Below are 18,397 nucleotides of genomic sequence, written 5' to 3' on the forward strand. Positions count from 1 at the left end.
GACAGATGGGTGGGGAGTGCAAAGGCCTAAGAAACAAAGCAAGGTATGATCTGCACATTTAGCAATGGAGAGTCAGCTTGGCAGAAACGAGGGAAAGTGACTCTTGAATAGCCTGATAAGGCCTATGATATTTGGGTTTTGCCCCAAGAATAAATGGAATCAGGGAGAAACACACTCAATTTTGTGTTTCTTAAATCCCTCAATGATTTCTTATGCTCAGCCAAACACTGGATCATTCCTCTACCTAAGGGTAAGTGTGTAGGAGTCTCCATACACCCAATTTTCTTTAGTGCCAGGGAGATGTTACCATTTGATCAGGGAAGGATAGTGGCTCAGCCTCGGGAGAGGTAGGACACGAATTCAAAATCTAGTTCAACCACATTCTAGCAAATCACTTCACTTTGGGAAACTCACTTAAACCCTCTATGCCTCAAACAGAGATAAACAGCTACTTAACAAGCAGTTGTGAAAACGAAAACACTGATAATTGTGGTCGCCACCATGTCAAACACATACCAGTCACCCCTGAAATTGAGAACCTCTGTTCCTGATTACAGTTGACATTTTTAAACAATATAAACTTTGAGGGCTGGAGGTGAAGCTCTGGGGTAGATGGTGTGCTTAGCATACATAAGGCCCTGGATTCCATCCTCAGCACCAAATAAAATAAAGTAAATAAAATGTTTTATCTTTAGGAGCTATCTAAGTTCCTTAGGAACAGCAGCTTAAACAAATAAGTCTTTAACTGTCTTAAACATTTTTTCTACCTGAATATTTAAAAATTTTAAATAGAATTCAAATACAACATAATTATACAAAAATAAAGTCTTATTTCAATCTTTCTGCTGTATGCCGTATTTGGGCAAAATTCTGCTGTCCTGCAAATCAGCATTTACGTGGCCCAGTTGGCCAAAAAGTGGCGCTAATGTGAAGATTCTAGGACTACTTATTTGCAGATAAGCTTCAGAGTCAAAGCATAATTCAGAAATCAGACTACTTAACTAAAATTCTGGGCCTATGAATCCAAAGGAATTTGGGCATATCCATTTTTTGAATAATCAAATTATAGAGAAGGAAAGCAAGGAACTTGTATGTCTAAATACAATAATATGACCAAAGAACCAGTCATGTGGATTCACCACTAAGCATTCCAAATTCCAGGGGAGACTTATTACCATCTCCGTTTGTTAGGAGTAAATGTTAAATCACTATATTAAAAAATCTTGAAGACTGGATGGACATTTTACTATAAAACACAGACTACAAGTTAAGAAATAGTGCTAAGAGTCTATGATGGAATATTACTCAGCTTTAAAGAAGAATAAAATTATGGCATTTGGTGGTAAACGGATGGAGTTGGAGAATATCATGCTAAGCGAAATAAGCCAAATCCAAAAAACCAAAGACTGAATGCTTTCTCTGATATGCGGATGCTAATTCACAATAAGCGGGGAGGCACTAGGGAAAAATAGAGTTACTTTAGATTAGGTAGAGGGGAGTGAAAAGAGGGGAAGGGACATGGGGGTAGGAGGGATAATAGAGTGAAAGAGACAGTATTACCTCATGTACATATATGACTGCATGACCAATGTGATCCTACAACATGTACAATCAAAAAATTGAGAAATTACACTCCATTTATATATGATTTATCAAAATGCAAAAATGCATTCTACTGTCATGTATAACTAGAACAAATTAAAAAATTGAAAAAAGTCAATTAATTATGTGCTACCATATAGGTCTCATTTGCACTAATACTGCAGAAGACAGAATATAAAAATCTTTACACTGCTGACTGTCTGCAGGGGCAGGACCACCCTCGGTTGAGGCTTCAGAGAACTCTGCATATGTACTACTCATGGCTATGATTTATTGCTGCAAAGGGATACAAAGTAAAATCAGCAAAGGGAAAAGGCATTTGGGCAAAGTTTGGAGAAGACCAGGCACAAACTTTCAATGGTTCTTTTCCAGTGGAACAACATGAGGTGTGCTTAATTTCACCAGCAACAGGTGAGAAGTAGTGTAGACCAGGAAAGCTCACTAGATATTCAATACCCAAGGTATGTATTTATATATTCATTTATTTATATTTATATTTATATTTATATTTATATTTATATTTTTATTAAGGTTGGTCACTTACACACCCTTTGCCAGATACAAACCCAAATTCCATACTCCCTGCAGAAAAGCAGGTGCTCAACATATAGTTTTTTGCAAAAACAGTTTAGGAGCTGGGTGTGTTGGTGCACACCTATATTCCCAGCAATTTGGGAGATTGAATCAGGAGGATCACAAGTTGAAACCTAGTCTCAGCAACTTAGCAAGACCCAAAATAAAATAAAAAGGGATGGGGATTTAGCTCATCCCTTAGTGATCCCTTAGCTCATCATTTAGTGATACAGTGCCCCTGGATTCAATCCAAACACAAAACATAACAACAACAAAAAGACTGTAGGAATAGTGAACCCCTCCTACCAGGACTGGTGGGAACCCTCCCCACATCTGTCTGAGGACAGCAGCCTCGGGCCTGCCATTCGGCTCACTGAACACTGATTTATTGCAGTTAGCTATAATATAGGATCAAGCTATAGCAGAAAGGTCTTTTAGTTCAGCTAAGTATATCATGCACCTGAGAAACACTTTTATCTATATGTTTATGGAATTTACAAGTAGCAAACATCATCTTAAAATTTATAACAGAAAATCTAAAATGACTTGGCAGACTTTTAAAATTACTGTCTGGCAACATGTACAATAAAAATTTAAAATTAAAAAAACTCAGTTGTAGTGCTATTTCCTTTTCCAAGAATTTGCTTTTCAAAATGCCACTGAAAATTCTGAATAGCATTCCTAAATTGAGACTATTTTGAGAAGCCATTTAACCTATCATTATTGGCAAAAACTCCAGACCCTGAAAACTTCACAAGTTTCCAGTAGGAATGTGATAAGAAAACCTACTCTGGAAGGCAGTTTAATGATATTTGTCAAAATTATACTTATACCTTATAACCTACAATTCTACTTTGCAAATTTATACAAATATAATTGTATACATGAAGAGTAGTCTATGTATAGTTAGTTATTGCGGCATTGTTTCAAAGCCAATGATTGGCCACAACCCAAATGTCCATCAATGGGTCACTATTTACATTGTGGTACATCCCTACAATGGACAACACTGTAACTGCTTTAAAAAAATAAAATAATGAGGAAGCTGTCTCAGAACTGATTTGTTAAATTTTCCTACATACATTGTTTAGAGAAATTTATTCATTACAGAGAAGTATTATGTGCTATTTTTTATATTATGAAGGGGGAAATATAAATTCATACTATTTGCTTCCTTCTACATAAAGGAATTCTGGAAGGATTCATTTAGGAACTGACAACAGAGACTGGGCAAAGGCTGGATGGCAGAAACAGAATTTGGGCTCATTCTATAAATCTGAAAAAATAATGGATAAAAATTATATACTTGAAAAGAACCCTTTCTCAAGTCCGAGATAAATCAACCTAGTCCCTTTTTGGGGTTGTTGTTTTAACAAACTTCTAAAATTCTGGACTCAGTAGAGCAGATTGCTTTATTTTCCAAATCAAGTTCCAACTCTCTCCTTTTCTACTCGTGTCCATCTTGCAGGGGTTTTTCCCAGGATACCCAATAGAAAGTCCAGTTCTCTAGGCCTTCCTGCTCCCGTTTGCTTTCTGGGGATATTTGAGAGTTTTTTAAAGATTCATGAAAGCAAGGATTTTGTTTTAGTCCTCTGCCTCAGTTGCCACACGGAAAAGAGGGCCTGGCACACAGAAAGTGTTAAGTATTTGTTGAATAAATGGATTCTTTTTTTCATCCAACTTCATTGGGACAGACAATACCACACAAAGGGAGAGGCAACATTCATTGGTGTCAAATATTTAGAAATACTTGCCATTCCTAGCATTGGCCCAATATAGGCATTCTGATCCTTGCAACATTCTTAGAATTATTTTGAGTTTTACAGAAAGTGAACAAATAAGCCTATAGAATGCTGTGTGGAACAATGAATCTGAACTACTCACAAAAATTTTTTTTTAATAAACGTATGATTATATGTCCTTTGGGTCCACGTTAGGATAGAAGTCTTTCCAGAGAAATGCAACACTAATTAGTAATGAGGAAAAACAATGGCTACCTTAAGTCAAATGAGTCCTAGTCCTAAGGTGCCCAGAGATATAAAAAGAAAACAAAATCTTTTGCACCAAAAATGCAATCACTATTTTTATTTTCAAGAATAAAATTATCCTTGAAGTTAATTTCTAGCGGTCCAGTAGTGAATTCAGTCACATAATATCAATGTCAATCACAACAAGCACAATTTCTTCCTCCTCAGTGGGCACAGAGACATCTCTTTAACCTTGGAATAAATAATTATAAAAACAGAATAACTGTGCTAGTGATACTTCAGTAATGTGCTGAATAGGTGCTTAGCTGACTGAGTCATTGTGAAGATTTTTAGTGCCACAAACTTAAGCTTGGTTGAGGCCTCAGAGCGTCCTCTTTTGGCAGCAATGCAAACACGTTTAGAACTTGCTATTTCCCTTGCTGTCATTTAAAACAGCAATCCGATGAGTGAGGAAACATCCATCTACCTCAAAGAGCTTGTCATTCAAGGTTCTCCATAGGATAAAATTAAAATTCTCAAAGCAAAATATTTGTGCAATGTCTTTTATAAGAGTAAGGGTGGGAGTGGGGATTAAACCCAGGGGCACTTTACCACAGAGCTATATCCCCAGCCCTTTTTATTTTTTATTTTAAGGCAGGATCTTGCTGCTTTTTTGGTGACAACAAGATGTGGCCCTGCAGAGGACGTTGGATTTCATTGTCTCTTTCAGCACTGCAGTACTTACTCCTTAATCTCTAATCCCCTCAATAAAATGATTTGAATACTCCGCCCCCCGCTTTGCAAAAAAAGATCTTGCTAAATTGCTTATGGCCTCACTTAGTTGCTGAGGCTGGCCTTGAACTTGTGATCCTGCTGCCTCAGCCTCCCCAGTCACTGGGATTAGAGATATGTGTCACTGTGCCCGACTTTGCAGTATCTTAGCTGGAAAAGGGAGGACAGAAGAGAAGTTGCGGAAGTGGTAGCCAGTCAACCTTGAGTTGATTAAACTTATCCTTATGATAGAGCATCAGAGAGCACCAATCCTACCATCCACAGATGACAGCATAGACAAGTCCACCTTGGTCCTTGTGGCAGTTAACACTCCAAGTCTTATAGCAGATTTTTTTTTTTTTTTTCTGAATGTTGTAGGGCCAGAGGGTTGACAACTGTAGGAAGGGAAACAGGTTAAGAAAGATGCTTTGAGCCGTATGTGGTGGTGTACAACTGCAATCCCAGTGACATTGTAGGCTGAGGCAGGAAGATTACAAGTTCAAGGTCAGCCTCAGCAACTTAGCGAGGCACTAAACAACTTAGTGAGAACCTGTTCCAAAATAAAAAATGAAAAGGGTGGGGGAATGTGGCTCAGTGGTTATGCACCCCTGGGTTCAATCCCTGGTACCAAAACAAACAAACAAAAAGGCTGAAGTGATGGTACATGCTATGACAAAGATGGGCCTTGACAACATTATTTTAAATAAAAGAAACCAGTTGAAAAGACCACATGCTGCATGATTTCATGTATAAGAAACATATGGAACAGGCAAATGCAGAAAGACAGAAAGATAAGTGGTTAACAGGGACCAGGGAAGACAACAGGGAGTGAACAGAAGTGGGTACGTGGTTTTTGCCAGGGTGATGTGTTCTATAACTAGATAATGGCAATGGCTGTACATTCAAAATATACCAAAAAACACAGAGCTATACACCTTACAAGAATGAGTTCTATGGAGTGTGATTCTCCATAATGTTGTTAGAAAAAAATAAAAGGAAAAACATGTACCTGAAATGCCACGTAATGATCAACTTCCACTGGCCTAACAGTTCACACCAGAGTAAGGCCTGGCAGGGTAAGTGGCATAGTGTCACATCTCAGAGGTTCCCCCAGCCCCGGGGTCCACACTTGCCCCCTAGGAAGAACACTGCACCCTTGGAGGATGTTTTCCTCAGCTCACCTTGAACTTTTTTCTAGTCACTTCCCTCAGGTGACTCCACCCACCGTTACCACCCACTGATTCTACAGCCCAACACGGTCCTGTTTATCTTGGATCATCTCTTGCTGTGTCCCATTTTCCAAGCTGATCTTTCTAAAAGTTCACACTCCTTTAAACCCTTCAGAGACTCCCCACGCTTGAGATCTCTAGGGCACTGAGATACTATGTGTTTTATTTCTTAAGTAGCAGGGGCACGTCAAATTAAAGCAGATAGTTGTTCTTGGGCTTTAAGTTTGGGAATAACCATAATTTATAACTATTTTAATGTGGTATAAACGATAGTAATAATATTGTAATCTTCCAGTTTATATTCAAGTCCATAGCTAAACATGGTGCCTTCTAGTCACTTATATGTGTGCCCTTGTCAAAAAAGAGAATGGGGCTGTCAGCTGTGGTGCTACACGCCTGTAACCCCAGCAACTTGACTTGGGAGGCTGAGGCAGGAGGATCACAATTTTGAAGCTAGTTCAGGCAACTTACCGAGACCCCGTCTCAAAATAAAAAAATAAAAAGGGCGGGGAATGTGGCTCAGTGGTAGAGTACCTCTAAGTTCAATATCCCCAGTACTGGAAGAGAGGAAAGGAGAGGAGAGGAGGGAGGAGAGGGAAAGGGGGCAGGGGAGGAGAGAGTGAATGGGTAAAAGGGGGCAGCCGAAAATTGAAGGCAAATACATGCACACCATTCCAAAACCTTTTTTTGGTACGCATCCTAAGGCGGTGTTAAGAAAAGACTCGTTCTGAATAGTGTCACAGAAATTCATGATTTATTTTAATTTGAAGTTTATGGACCATGCATAATTTTATAAAGAAACAAAGTAAATGATATAACTTTCAACTGAGGGAAGTAATATAGAATCAGAGAGCTTGGTAAATATACACCAGGTGTTCTTGATCACAAGATGCAAAGGAAGAGGGAGAATTATTTCCTGGGATTTAATACTGTTCCACCTGCTCTCAGGGGCAAATTTTTTTTTATGAAAAAGGACTCAAGTCTGAGTTCACACTTAGCACCTGTGTGACTCCAGGCAAAAGGCCAACCCTCCCTGTGCCTCAGTTCCCTCATCTGTAAATTGAGACAATGTCTGTGCTAACTTCATAGGGTCCCTCAAAGCACTCAAAAATTAAAGAAATTAATAGAAATGAAGAGCTTAAAAACAGCCTCTGGCATTTACTATCGTATGTATTTAAGATGGAACTAAGATGGGAAGACACCAGGGGAAATACAGTGTATTAGTTAACTCTTACACACGGACTAAAGCTGGGCTGCATATTTGGTTCTCAATTCCTTTGTTGCCAGAGTAAAAACCAAAACCAAACCAAAACAAAACAAAACAAAAAAAAAAACCCTCAAAACCTACCAACCAAAACTCAGAGGGAGGGAGAAGGAGAGAATCCATATCTGTATGTATTTTAAGGAGGAAGACTGGGAAATGATGTTTTGTTCTCTGGAAGAAAACAAAGCTTTTCTTGACATTTAGCTTTGAGGTGCTCACTGTGGGTCTGTAGACAAGGGGCAATGAGCAATACTGAAGACCAGGTAGGCCCTTGTATCATGCCCTGATAGGATCTCATTGTGTCCTCCGTGAATTTCAAAGAATAATGCTCCAGATCTTCTTCAGTAAGAAGTCATGAAACGTGATATGAATGCACAGCTGATGGACTGGCTCTTTTCAGGGACACAATGGCACCAGAAATGCTCAGTCCATCTTTACATCCATTCCCCACAGCATGCTCCTGATGATCAGGGCTGAGGAGGCCGACTGATCCAGATTTATGGAGCAAATTTCCTAACATCAGGAGATGGCAAAAATAAGCTACATAAAAACATTAAGAAACCTGATGCATTGAAAAGCATCTGTTTTTAAGTTTAATGGATTTGAGAGTCATCATCTGGCAGAAGAACAGCCATATTCATCTCAGGGGATTAAACAACTTGGAAGAATATTCCCATCTGTCATAGTCATCTGAGGCTCTAAGCTCTTGTGGTTAAGACATACTTTATTGTAAATTGGACAACAGATGAATTTTCTTTAAAAGACTGGTTACTAGAGAGCAAACCTTAGCTTTAAAAGACCTGTGCTGGGTACGGTGGCACATGCTTATAATACTAGAAACTCAAGAGGCTGAGGCAGGAGAATCGCAAGTTCAAGGCCAGCCTTGTCTCCAAATAAAAGATAAAAAAGCTGGAACTGTGCATAGGGTTCAGTGGTAGAGCGTTTGCCCAGCATGCACAAGGCCCTGGTTCAATCTCCAGCACCACCAAAAATAAAAAAGTAAAAATAAAAAGGCTGGGAATGAGCACAGTGGCCCATAACTATAACTCTAGAGATTCAGGAGGTTGAGGCAGGAGAATCAGAAGTTGGAGTCCAGCCTCAGCAGTTTAGCTGAGACTGTCTCAGAAAGAAAAATGGACTGGGGATGTAGCTCAGTGTTACAGTGCCCTGGGTTCAATCCTCGGTACTTCAATAAAATTAATTGATAGGACCTGAGTTCCTTCAGACAGTCCCAAACTATCTGTGTATTAACAGGATGTAGTTGAACTTCATGGCTACTTCACTGTTTAAGAAATAGTTCAACTTCATGTGCCTATCCAATGTCCCAGTGATTTGTCAGTCTTCTCTACTTCTTCCAGCAAAGTATGTTTTACTTGGGGCTAATTATTTCAGAATTTTTCTTCAGACAGAGTGGTGTTAATATTTTTATTTAATAGAAACATAACAATTGTACATATTTATGGGGTACCATGTGAAGTTTCCATACACGCATACATGTGTAATGATCAAATCTGGGCAATCAGCATCTCCATCATCTCAAACATTTATCATTTCTTTGTGTTTCTTTGGGAACATCTAAAATTTTCTAGTTATTTTGAAATATACACTGAATTGTTAATCTTAAGTTTGAAATAAACTATTTTCATTTTAATACATGTGGAGTATTGCTAAAGAAAGCAAAAATAGATTACTTAAGGTTCTAAGACACCGAGTGTAGCATTCTGCAGAGGAGAGACAGCAATTATAATTAACCCCTGCACATCCTAGGACAAATGTCACTTCCTTGGAAAAGTACCTCTTCCAGATGGGATCAGACTTCCTTTCACTTCCTCCACATTATTCTATGTTTTTTCTCCATCCTATTTGTTTTCTAGTTGCAAACATTTAGTCAATCACTAGACAAGATTGACTAGTCTCCTTTCTGTCAGACGCTAAGCTCAGTTTTCTGCTATTTTTCAGGCACAAAGCTGGATAGAGTTGATGGCTATCTCTGAGTATGTGTTCACAAACTAACTATAAGAGGCACATGTCAACTCCTTGAAGGACAGGTAGGTAAGGAAGTTGTGAAGTAAGTCTACAACAGAGAGAGAGAATGAAAGCATTTTACCCTCATCCAAGTGTGACCCACAGTTTGATATTTGGAAGATGCATTTCAGAGGCAGAGTATGTGTACCTAAGGCAGATATGAAGGGGAGGGAGGGAGAAAGGGAGAATAGAGGACTGACCCACTACTATAGGCGGGTGCTTTTAGAGTAAAATCTTATTATTAGAACTCAAATAGTGTTTTCTAATTATAGACTTAAATCTAAAATATCTTGAAAGGTCACTCTGTACTTCCCGTTATCTAATGCAGACTGCATTCAAAACATACCAAAAATAGGAATCTTTTTTTTTTTTTTTTTTTTAAGCCCAGAGAAGGAAGGTTGAACAACAGATTGAAAAGCCCTGTGTTCACAACCTCTGCTTTCTGCAGTTTGTCTGTTAGGCCCTCTGTGGCTTAAAGAACCAGTAAGCTGGTTCTTTCCACCAAGACACAAAGTTGTTATTGTTACACCCAAACTTCTAAAATCCTCAGAGTAAAAGTCATAAGAAATCATAAGAATGTCACATAGTATCATAACAGTAATCGTTAAATACTTTTAAAGTCTATCAAATACCTTCAAACCTTCAGTGAAAGAAAACAGCCTCTGTACTTTACATTGACACATTGAAAGTCAGAAAGTAGTGATATCACCAAGGAGTAAGTAAACAAATATGAAATCATTTTCTTCATATATTAAATTTTAAAAACAAAATTACAAAATTGCTTTCCAAGACTACTATTAAATGCATTTCTTAGGTTTTGTAAATCTAAGCATGTGAACAAAGATTTAGCTCTGAAAATATTCACCATGACATTGTTAATAAAAGAGAAAAAATTGAACACAACTTTAAGAGTCTTAAGTGCAAGAGACTGCTTAAGTAAATTGCGGTAAACACGATGGAATAATGAAACACTCCTTCACCAGGTTAGGTGGGGAGGGATCAGAAATTTGTGACATACTCATGGGTACACAACGATATATATATATGACCCTATTTATCCTGCTATTTGAAAGTTGTATAAGTAAACATAAATGTTACTGAAAAAATAATGCAAAATGTTAATAAGCAATAGACTTATAAATGACTTATATTTTCCTTTTGCTTATGTAGGTATTTACTCTTCTAAAATAAACATGGCTTGTTATCATAATTTAAAAGTAAAAGAAAAAAGGAGTTTAAAATTCCTAAAACAAATTTCCAAATATTAGCTACCATATTGTCTCTAAAAATAATTTATTATGACAAGCTCAAAGACTGTTTAGTATCATTATTTACAAAGAATAAAAAAAAGTAAATCTCATTTTTCTTTGTGTTATGTGTGAGGGGAGAGTAGTAAGCAAATAAAAATATTCAGTCCTGGAATCTTGTAAGTTTTCTTTTTAGCAAGATGCTATTTGTGGTGATGTTCTGCCAAGTAGTAAAGAGGTCAGCCTCTTTGATTAAAAATAGCATAATTATATAGTTGAAAAAATTAAAGCAAAATGTACATATTTACTATGATTGCTACTCTTGCTCAAACAAAATCATGCCTTTGAAAACAGAAAAGAAATTCCAAGTAAAAATAAAATGAGGACAGAAGAAAATGTAGGGCTTGGGGTTGTGGCTCAGTGGTAGAGTGCTTGCCTAGGACTGGGTTCAATTCTCAGCAACACATAAAAAAAACCCCAAAAACTAACTAAATAAATAAAATAAATATACTGTGTCCATCTACAACTAAAAAAAAATTTTTTTTTAAAAAAGCAAATGTGGCCTGGGTTGGGAGAGGGGCGTAACATCACAGAAGCTACTCAAGAAGGTTCCCCTTTGCCCAGGGACAGGGAACAGAAGTTGGAACACAGAAAAACTCCTTGGGGTAATGGAAATTATGATGAAACCACAGGATCCTGTAGTGTGCATACCTGAGAAAGTTAAAAGAATGAGTGGAATGGGTGTAACCGAGAAACCTGGGAGATCTAAACCCATCCTAAGCATCCAGAAGGGTCGTGTTTTTTAGATCCCCAGCCATTGGAGTCCTTTGGTGAACAGACTGGAATTACTTGCTCAGTAATCCATTTCCTCTAGTTTTTTTCCTCTTTCCTTATTGTTTGTTGTCCTTGCTTGGGAGATTTCTAAGAGGTTGTTTGCTCTAGCCACCTCACCAGTTATCAGCAGTTTGCTTCTCTTATGAGAAACTCTTTCAAAAATGAACAATCCGTCCTTGTCAAAACTGCTATAAAGAGGCCCTGGGTTTCCCGTGTGCACCACACCCACCTCAGACATCTGCACCCTGCAAGTTTCCAACATTCCTTCCAAGCAATCTCAAAGCAAACTGCGTATCAGCATATTTATATAAACCCGTATCTCACAAAGCACAATCTTTCACATCATTTTTGAAGTCTCAGAGGAAGGATGTATTAAGAAAACAAAATGGGAACCAAGAAATTAAGCCCTGGGGATCCCAAAGAGCTCGGTGACATTGAGATGGAAGAAACTGTTAAAGTACTAGGAATAACTGGATGAAGGGGAAGAAGAAACGAGGAAGTGAAATGGACACATTAAAAGTTTTTGCAACTGTATTTTAAGCAACAGAACGGAAGATGAAGCAAAGGACCCAGAAGCCTAGAAAGTCAAACACAACTGGAGGTTGGGGCGGTGGACATGAGGACCCCATGTAAAGGGGAGGGAGACTCTGCTGGTGGAACTGAGGCACCAACCAAGTTCCAACGCGTTGTCACAAAATGGGATGGCGCTGCTGACAAAGTAAATCCATCTACCCTGTGTGCTTTACCTTGAGTTTCTTAGTCATGCTTGATCAGAGACTACAACTCAGGTGTCAGAAGAGAAAACGAAACATAACCAGGCTTTAGTCACCTTGATCTCAGAATACGGCACCTTCAAGAAAAGAATATGGCTAAACACAAGGGAAAAAACCCTGAGGTCCCCCGCCACATCCCTCAAGTGTCAAAACCCTGCTGTAGAGAAAAGGGAAGAATTATTTATCTCTGCAAAAAAGGTAGAAAATAATCCCAGTTTCCCATCACAGTTCCGAACAAGCAAACATGTATGCATGTGTGCTTTTTCAAGTGGGAATACACATTAATTTTTTACTTCTCTTTCCATTTGCGTGCACACCCGTGTGTGTGTGTGTGTGTGTGTGTGTGTGTGTGTGTGTGTGTTGTTGCTGGGGGCTAAACTGAGGGCCTTGTGCATGCTAGGCATAGGCTCTATCACTGAGCTACACCCCCAGCCCTTTACTTTGTCTCACCACGTGTCCCCCACCCCCACCCCCACACCCCCATCCTTTGGTTAAATTGTAACAATGTATTAGCTGGTGAGCTGCCTTCAAATGGACAGCAGTGAGAAATAGGACAGAAACAAGAGGCAAAGGGGCTTTCTGGGCAAAAAAGCATGGGTGGGGTATATTTACTACAATCAGAAGACCTGATTTTAATCTGGATTTTGATATTGCTGCACTCTTTAAAGAATTACTTTAATTCTATGGGCCTCAATGAACACTATCTCAACTGTATTCTTCACCCTGATATCTCTAGTAACTAGAAATCTAAAAGGTACATAGTAGGTGCTCATCAAGTATTTGCTAAAGGAAACAAATGAACTTGTTGTCTTTCAAATGTGTTCTATCTTTCTAGAGTGGTACTAATACAACCACCAAAAGCTACATAGGGCTGCTTAAGTTTAAAATTAGTTAAAATTAGAAATTTAGTTCCTTAGTGACTCTAGTCATATGTCAAGTGGTCAGTCATCCCATGTGGTTTGTAGTCACGGTAATGGACAGTGCAGGATTTTGGGACATTCTGTCATTGCAGGATGTTCTGGACAGGGCTGTCACAACAGTGCATGACTCGGGAGAAAGGCAATACCTTGCACCAACATGAAGATGGGGCTCTCCAATCCAGACTGTGAACTGTTCACAGAGGGAATAGAGAAACTCATGCAGGCATTAAGCTTTCCCTCAGAGAATCCATCTCCCTTTTTTTTTTTTTTTTTTTTTTGTGGTGCTGGGGATTGAAACCAGGGCCTTGTGCTTGTGAGGCAAGCACTCTACCAACTGAGCTATATCCCCAGTCCCTCTATCTCCTTTTAAAGGTACTTGCTCCTTCTGGTGGCACACGTCTGTAATTCCAGCAATTCTGGAGGCTGAGACAGGCAGAAAATAAGTTCAAGGCCACTTAGTGAGACCCTACCTTAAAATAAAACATGAAACATGAAATAAAAAAGGCTGGGTCTGTGTATACAGATCACTGATACAGATCAAGTCCTAATGCAACAACAAATACTGTTCCTTAGGATAGTTCCAACAAATTGTGTTGGAACAACTAGACAACTACATAAAAAAACAACAACAACAAAAAAAAATAGAGACACTGATTTAGAAGATAACATGAGAAAAATCTATGGGATCTTGGGTTCGGTAATAGATACACCACCATCAAAAGCAGGAACCATGAGAGAAATAAACTGATAAGTTGGGCTTCATTAAAATTAAATACTGCTCTACAAAATCCAGTTAAGAGAATGAAGACAAATCACAGACCAGGAGAAAACTTTTACAAAACAGATATATGACAAAGGACTTACATCCAAAATAACACATAGAACTTATAAAACTTAAGAAACCAAAGAGCCCAATTCAAAAGTGGGTAAAAGATCAGGTCAGATACCATATTAAAGAAGATATATAGATAGCAAATATATCATAAGGAAAAATGTTCAATACTTCACTTGGAAGCTGCACTTTAAAACAATGAGATACCACTATACACAATAGGTAAAATCCAAAACACTAGCATTACCAAACACTGCTAAAGATATGGAACAAATGGAACTCCAACTCACTGCTGGTGAAAATGCAAAACAATATGACCACTTTGGAAGACAGCTTGGCCACTTGTACAACTACATAATCTTATCATGTGACAAGGCAATAGTTATCCCTCTGTATTTACCAGTTCTTGACAAATCAAGAATCTGTACAAAAATTTCATTTACAACTGCTGAAAACTGGAGGCAACTAAGATGTCCTTAAATAGGTAAAATGAATAAACTATGGTGTAGTATACAACGGAATATCATTCTTATTATTTTGGTACTAGAAATTGAACTCAGGATGCTTAACCACTGAGCCACATATGTGCCCCAGCCCTTTTAATTTTTTTATTTAGAGATGGGGTCTCACTAAATTGCTGAGGCTGGCCTTGAACTTGTGATCCTCCTGCCTCAGCTTCCCAAATCACTGGGATTACAGGCTTGTGCCATCATGCCTGGCCAAAATAATATTAAATACAGAAAGAAAAGCTATCAAGCCACAAAAACATGAAGGAACTTTGAATGCAAATTAATAAATGAAAGAAGCCAATCTGAAAAAGCTACCTACAGGATTCCAACTAGGACATTCTGGGCAAAGGAAAACTATGGAGATAATAAAAAAGATCTGCAGTTGCCAGAGGATGGGGGAGGGTGGGATGAATAGATAAAGGGCAGAGATTTTTAGGACAGTATGATATTGTAGTGGTAGACAGATACCACCAGATTTTTCAAGACTGATAATGTAAGAGTGAACTCTATTGTAAACCATGGGCTTTGGTGAATAACAATGTATCGTATTGGTTCATTAATGGTAACAAGTGTAATCCACTAATGTGAGGACACTGGCATGCAGGGGAATAGAATATGGAAACTCTCTGGTTTCTACCGTTTTTCTGTAAACCTAAAACTGCTCTAAAATAAATAAAGCCTATTAATTTACAAAAAAAAAAGCACCTCTCACAATTGGCTGTAAACTCTTAGTAATATTTAAGATAGCAACATTTTTTCAATATTAAAAGCACTCCAAATACTGATTTAAGCTCCAAAGCAATACTACAACATTATGAAAAAGCAGACCCCAGTTACATGCCTCAAGAACAATGATAATCTGTTCAACATAATCACTGACTTAAATCTGCTTTATAATTCCAAAATGCTTTTAATGAGGCCTTGTAAACATACAGAGCATTCCGAATATGGTTCCAAGCTGACAAAACAATGGTGGCCAGGTTGCATCTCCAGCACTGGTTCCTACAGGTTTTAATATTCAACATACAAATTCATTCTGGGTATGGTGTCACATGCCACCATAGCTGTAATCCTGGGTACCTGGGAGGCTCAGGCAAGAGGATTGCAGGTTCAAGGGCAGCCTGAGCAAGTTGGCTGAACCAAGTCTCAAAATTTAAAAAAAAAAAAAAAAAATTAGGGCTAGTGATGTTGCTCAGTGGTAGAGCACTAGCCTAGCAAGATCAAAGTCCTGGGTTCAATGCCCAGCATCACAAAATGAAACAAAAAAAGTGACAGTGAAAGAAAGAAAATGTTAAAAGGGTTGTGGCTTTGGCTCAGTGGTAGAGTACTTGCCTAGCCTGAACCAGGTCCTGGGTTCAATCCCCAGTGCCCCACCCCACACTCACTCATTAAGGTGATATTTCACACACAAATGGTAGGGCCTATCTTATGTAGCCCTGCTGAGACAAAAACTCCTTTCAGTATGTAGCACAAGCACACATGGGGGAAAGAGCAGCACAAATCTGTAGTGTGCACTTGCAGAATTGTTCCCTCATGAAACCAAACCCACAAAGACTTGCTTTGCTTCCGAAATGACATTTTTAGGACATCCCTTAAAATCATTCTTGGAATTCTTTTGGGTTCGTAAGTGTGCTGATTGGGTGTCCGTGCTGTTTGTCTGAAATATGGCTCCCTCTAAACTTTATTATGACTTCCCTACATTACCCATCTGATGTGGGGTGAGGGGGGGAAAGAACATTCCTGACTCATGTTGTTAACAGGACCCTTTAAGGGTTTCTTAGCTGCTTGCCTCAAGGAATCACACTACCAAACAGGCCTCCTCTCTTGTAAACCCCCTCCTGCAGGTGGGCTTTCCTGCACCTTGGCTTGCTGGTTCCCATCAGGTTCACTATAATGATGCTCACTTGGAGGCCATGGACTAGGTGGGTAATGCAGGGGTACCACAAGCAAGAAGCATGGCGCAACAACGCTGCATTAAATAAATGACACATACACTCCTGTTCCTCCCTTCCAGATCAGAGGCTCCTTTACTAGTCCTGAAATATAGGACAATCACTCTCTCCTTTGGACACTTTCTATTTTCACTACCAATGTGAGTTTCTTCTAATCTAGGCCTCCTATGCACCTTGCACATTGCCACAAACATCACTCTCCTTGTCCTGTGGCCCAGGGACAGACTCCACAGGAGTCTGACAGCAGGTGCTCACTGGCTGGGACCCTCTTGCCTCACTTCTCCGGGGTGGTTCCCCTTCCTGGCTCAGCAAAGCTGCTTGTGCATGTGAGTTCTGGGTTGTTCCTGACTTGAGGGAGCATTCCTCTTTTCTAGGAGAATTAAAATCACTTGTCACAATGCCTATTCACTTTGTCCATCCTCTATGGGGAGGAGAGAACAGATGGTCCAGTCTCCCATCAGAAACCAAAACAGACCAATAGCTACACAAATTAGCAACTGAAGGAAATGTAATTACTTAATCTGTGTTTGACTATAGTTAGGTTCCATTTAAACAGAAGCTATTTGAAGAGATAGACTGAGTGTCATTTCTTTGGCTCATTTTAGTATCTAAAACCATGTCTTGCTAAGAGCAGACACTCAATTTAAAAAAAATAAAATCTTAGTCACTTTGGTTACACATCCCCATTCCACCAGGCCAAATCCAAGATCCATCCCCCTGCCGGGGGTATTAGGGATTGAACTCAGGGCACTCAACCACTGAGCCACATCCCCAGCCTTATTTTTTATTTTATTTAGAGACAGGGTCTCACTGAGTTGCTTAGCATCCCACCGTTCCTGAGGCTGCTTTAAACTTCCTCCTGCCTCAGCCTCCCGAGATGCTGGGATTACAGGCATGTGCTACCGTGCCTGGCCCAGGATGATTTTTTAAGAGGTATTTTAATCACTTCTTGAAAACGGACAGAGTCCTCATAGTTCACATGATACATACTTGCCAATAAGACAAAAATGTGACCACAGAAATAACAGCCACAAACCCAAAGATATTTTTCTGCTATTTTCAAAATTCCATGTAATTCTTTTACTGTGATTTTAAATAAAAACATCTCAAAGGGCTTTCTTAGGGTTTCTGTAAATTATATCTACAATTCAGAATTACACAGTTGGTCCCTCTGAATGTCCTTCATAAAATAGTATTCCATGCAATGAAGGATGAATTTCCATTTTAGTACTAACCCACAGGATGTGAGGTCTCTGAGCCTTCCCAGGGCTGGCACACTCAGGATGGAGGATGACCTGAGGACTGGCCTCAGAGGTCCAACTCCAATCTTCCGTTGCCATGACAGCCTCAGCTAACTCTGCTTACCCTTGTTGACAAGCACATCCATGGCAATTCACAGCTGACACTGCACTACCTCCACTACTTCTGCTTCCAAACAGAGTCAGGAAACTATTAGTAACACTATGGTTTATAAAGTAACAATAAGGCCAGCTCATCAGGCAGCTGTATTTGTTAACTCATGGATATGTACAAAGAGTCCATCCAGATTCTCTTTAGAAGATAATCAACTCTCATTTAAATGAATAAAAATGTTTTTGAGGACAAATAATTTTTTTAAAAGGCATTTTGTCAAAATGTCCTTCGAGTTTCATGTTAAAAGGATCAAAGTGTTCTTAGAATTCAAACACAGCTAACTAATGGCTTGAATAAAAATAAGTATGTATCCAATCCTAAGATGGTTTGACAAATAGCTTTCATTCTAGTAAAAGTGAGGTTCAAGTACACCAGGTAAAATAAAAACTTCAGCCTTGCTTTCTTCAGCGATGACAGCAAAGTAGGGCAGAAGCTCAAGTGACTAAGCCAACAGGGCAAGAAGAACAGAAATGAAATTCAGGGACC

The 18,397-nt window shown here is 39.0% G+C and overlaps 1 protein-coding gene and 1 non-coding gene across 9 annotated transcripts in view; one reads left to right on the top strand and one right to left on the bottom strand.

Moving 5' to 3' along the window:
- Positions 1-18,397, bottom strand: part of Sgms2 (sphingomyelin synthase 2) — an 84,120-nt gene that overhangs the window by 47,429 nt on the left and 18,294 nt on the right. The window contains exon 1 of one of the 8 annotated variants that reach the window (XM_047566565.1): positions 5,190-5,234. The exons of the other annotated variants lie outside the window; for them this stretch is intronic. The gene's annotated coding sequence lies outside the window, so the exon portion shown is untranslated. Of the gene's footprint in view, positions 1-5,189; positions 5,235-18,397 lie in introns of those variants that run through there. 8 annotated transcript variants of the gene reach the window in all.
- On the top strand, positions 16,156-16,260 carry LOC124995179 (small nucleolar RNA U13). The gene has a single exon (XR_007110652.1). It is a non-coding gene; the product is annotated as a small nucleolar RNA U13 (small nucleolar RNA).

The sequence above is a fragment of the Sciurus carolinensis genome, chromosome 10 (genome assembly GCF_902686445.1).
Source record: "Sciurus carolinensis chromosome 10, mSciCar1.2, whole genome shotgun sequence".
Classification (NCBI taxonomy): domain Eukaryota; kingdom Metazoa; phylum Chordata; class Mammalia; order Rodentia; family Sciuridae; genus Sciurus; species Sciurus carolinensis.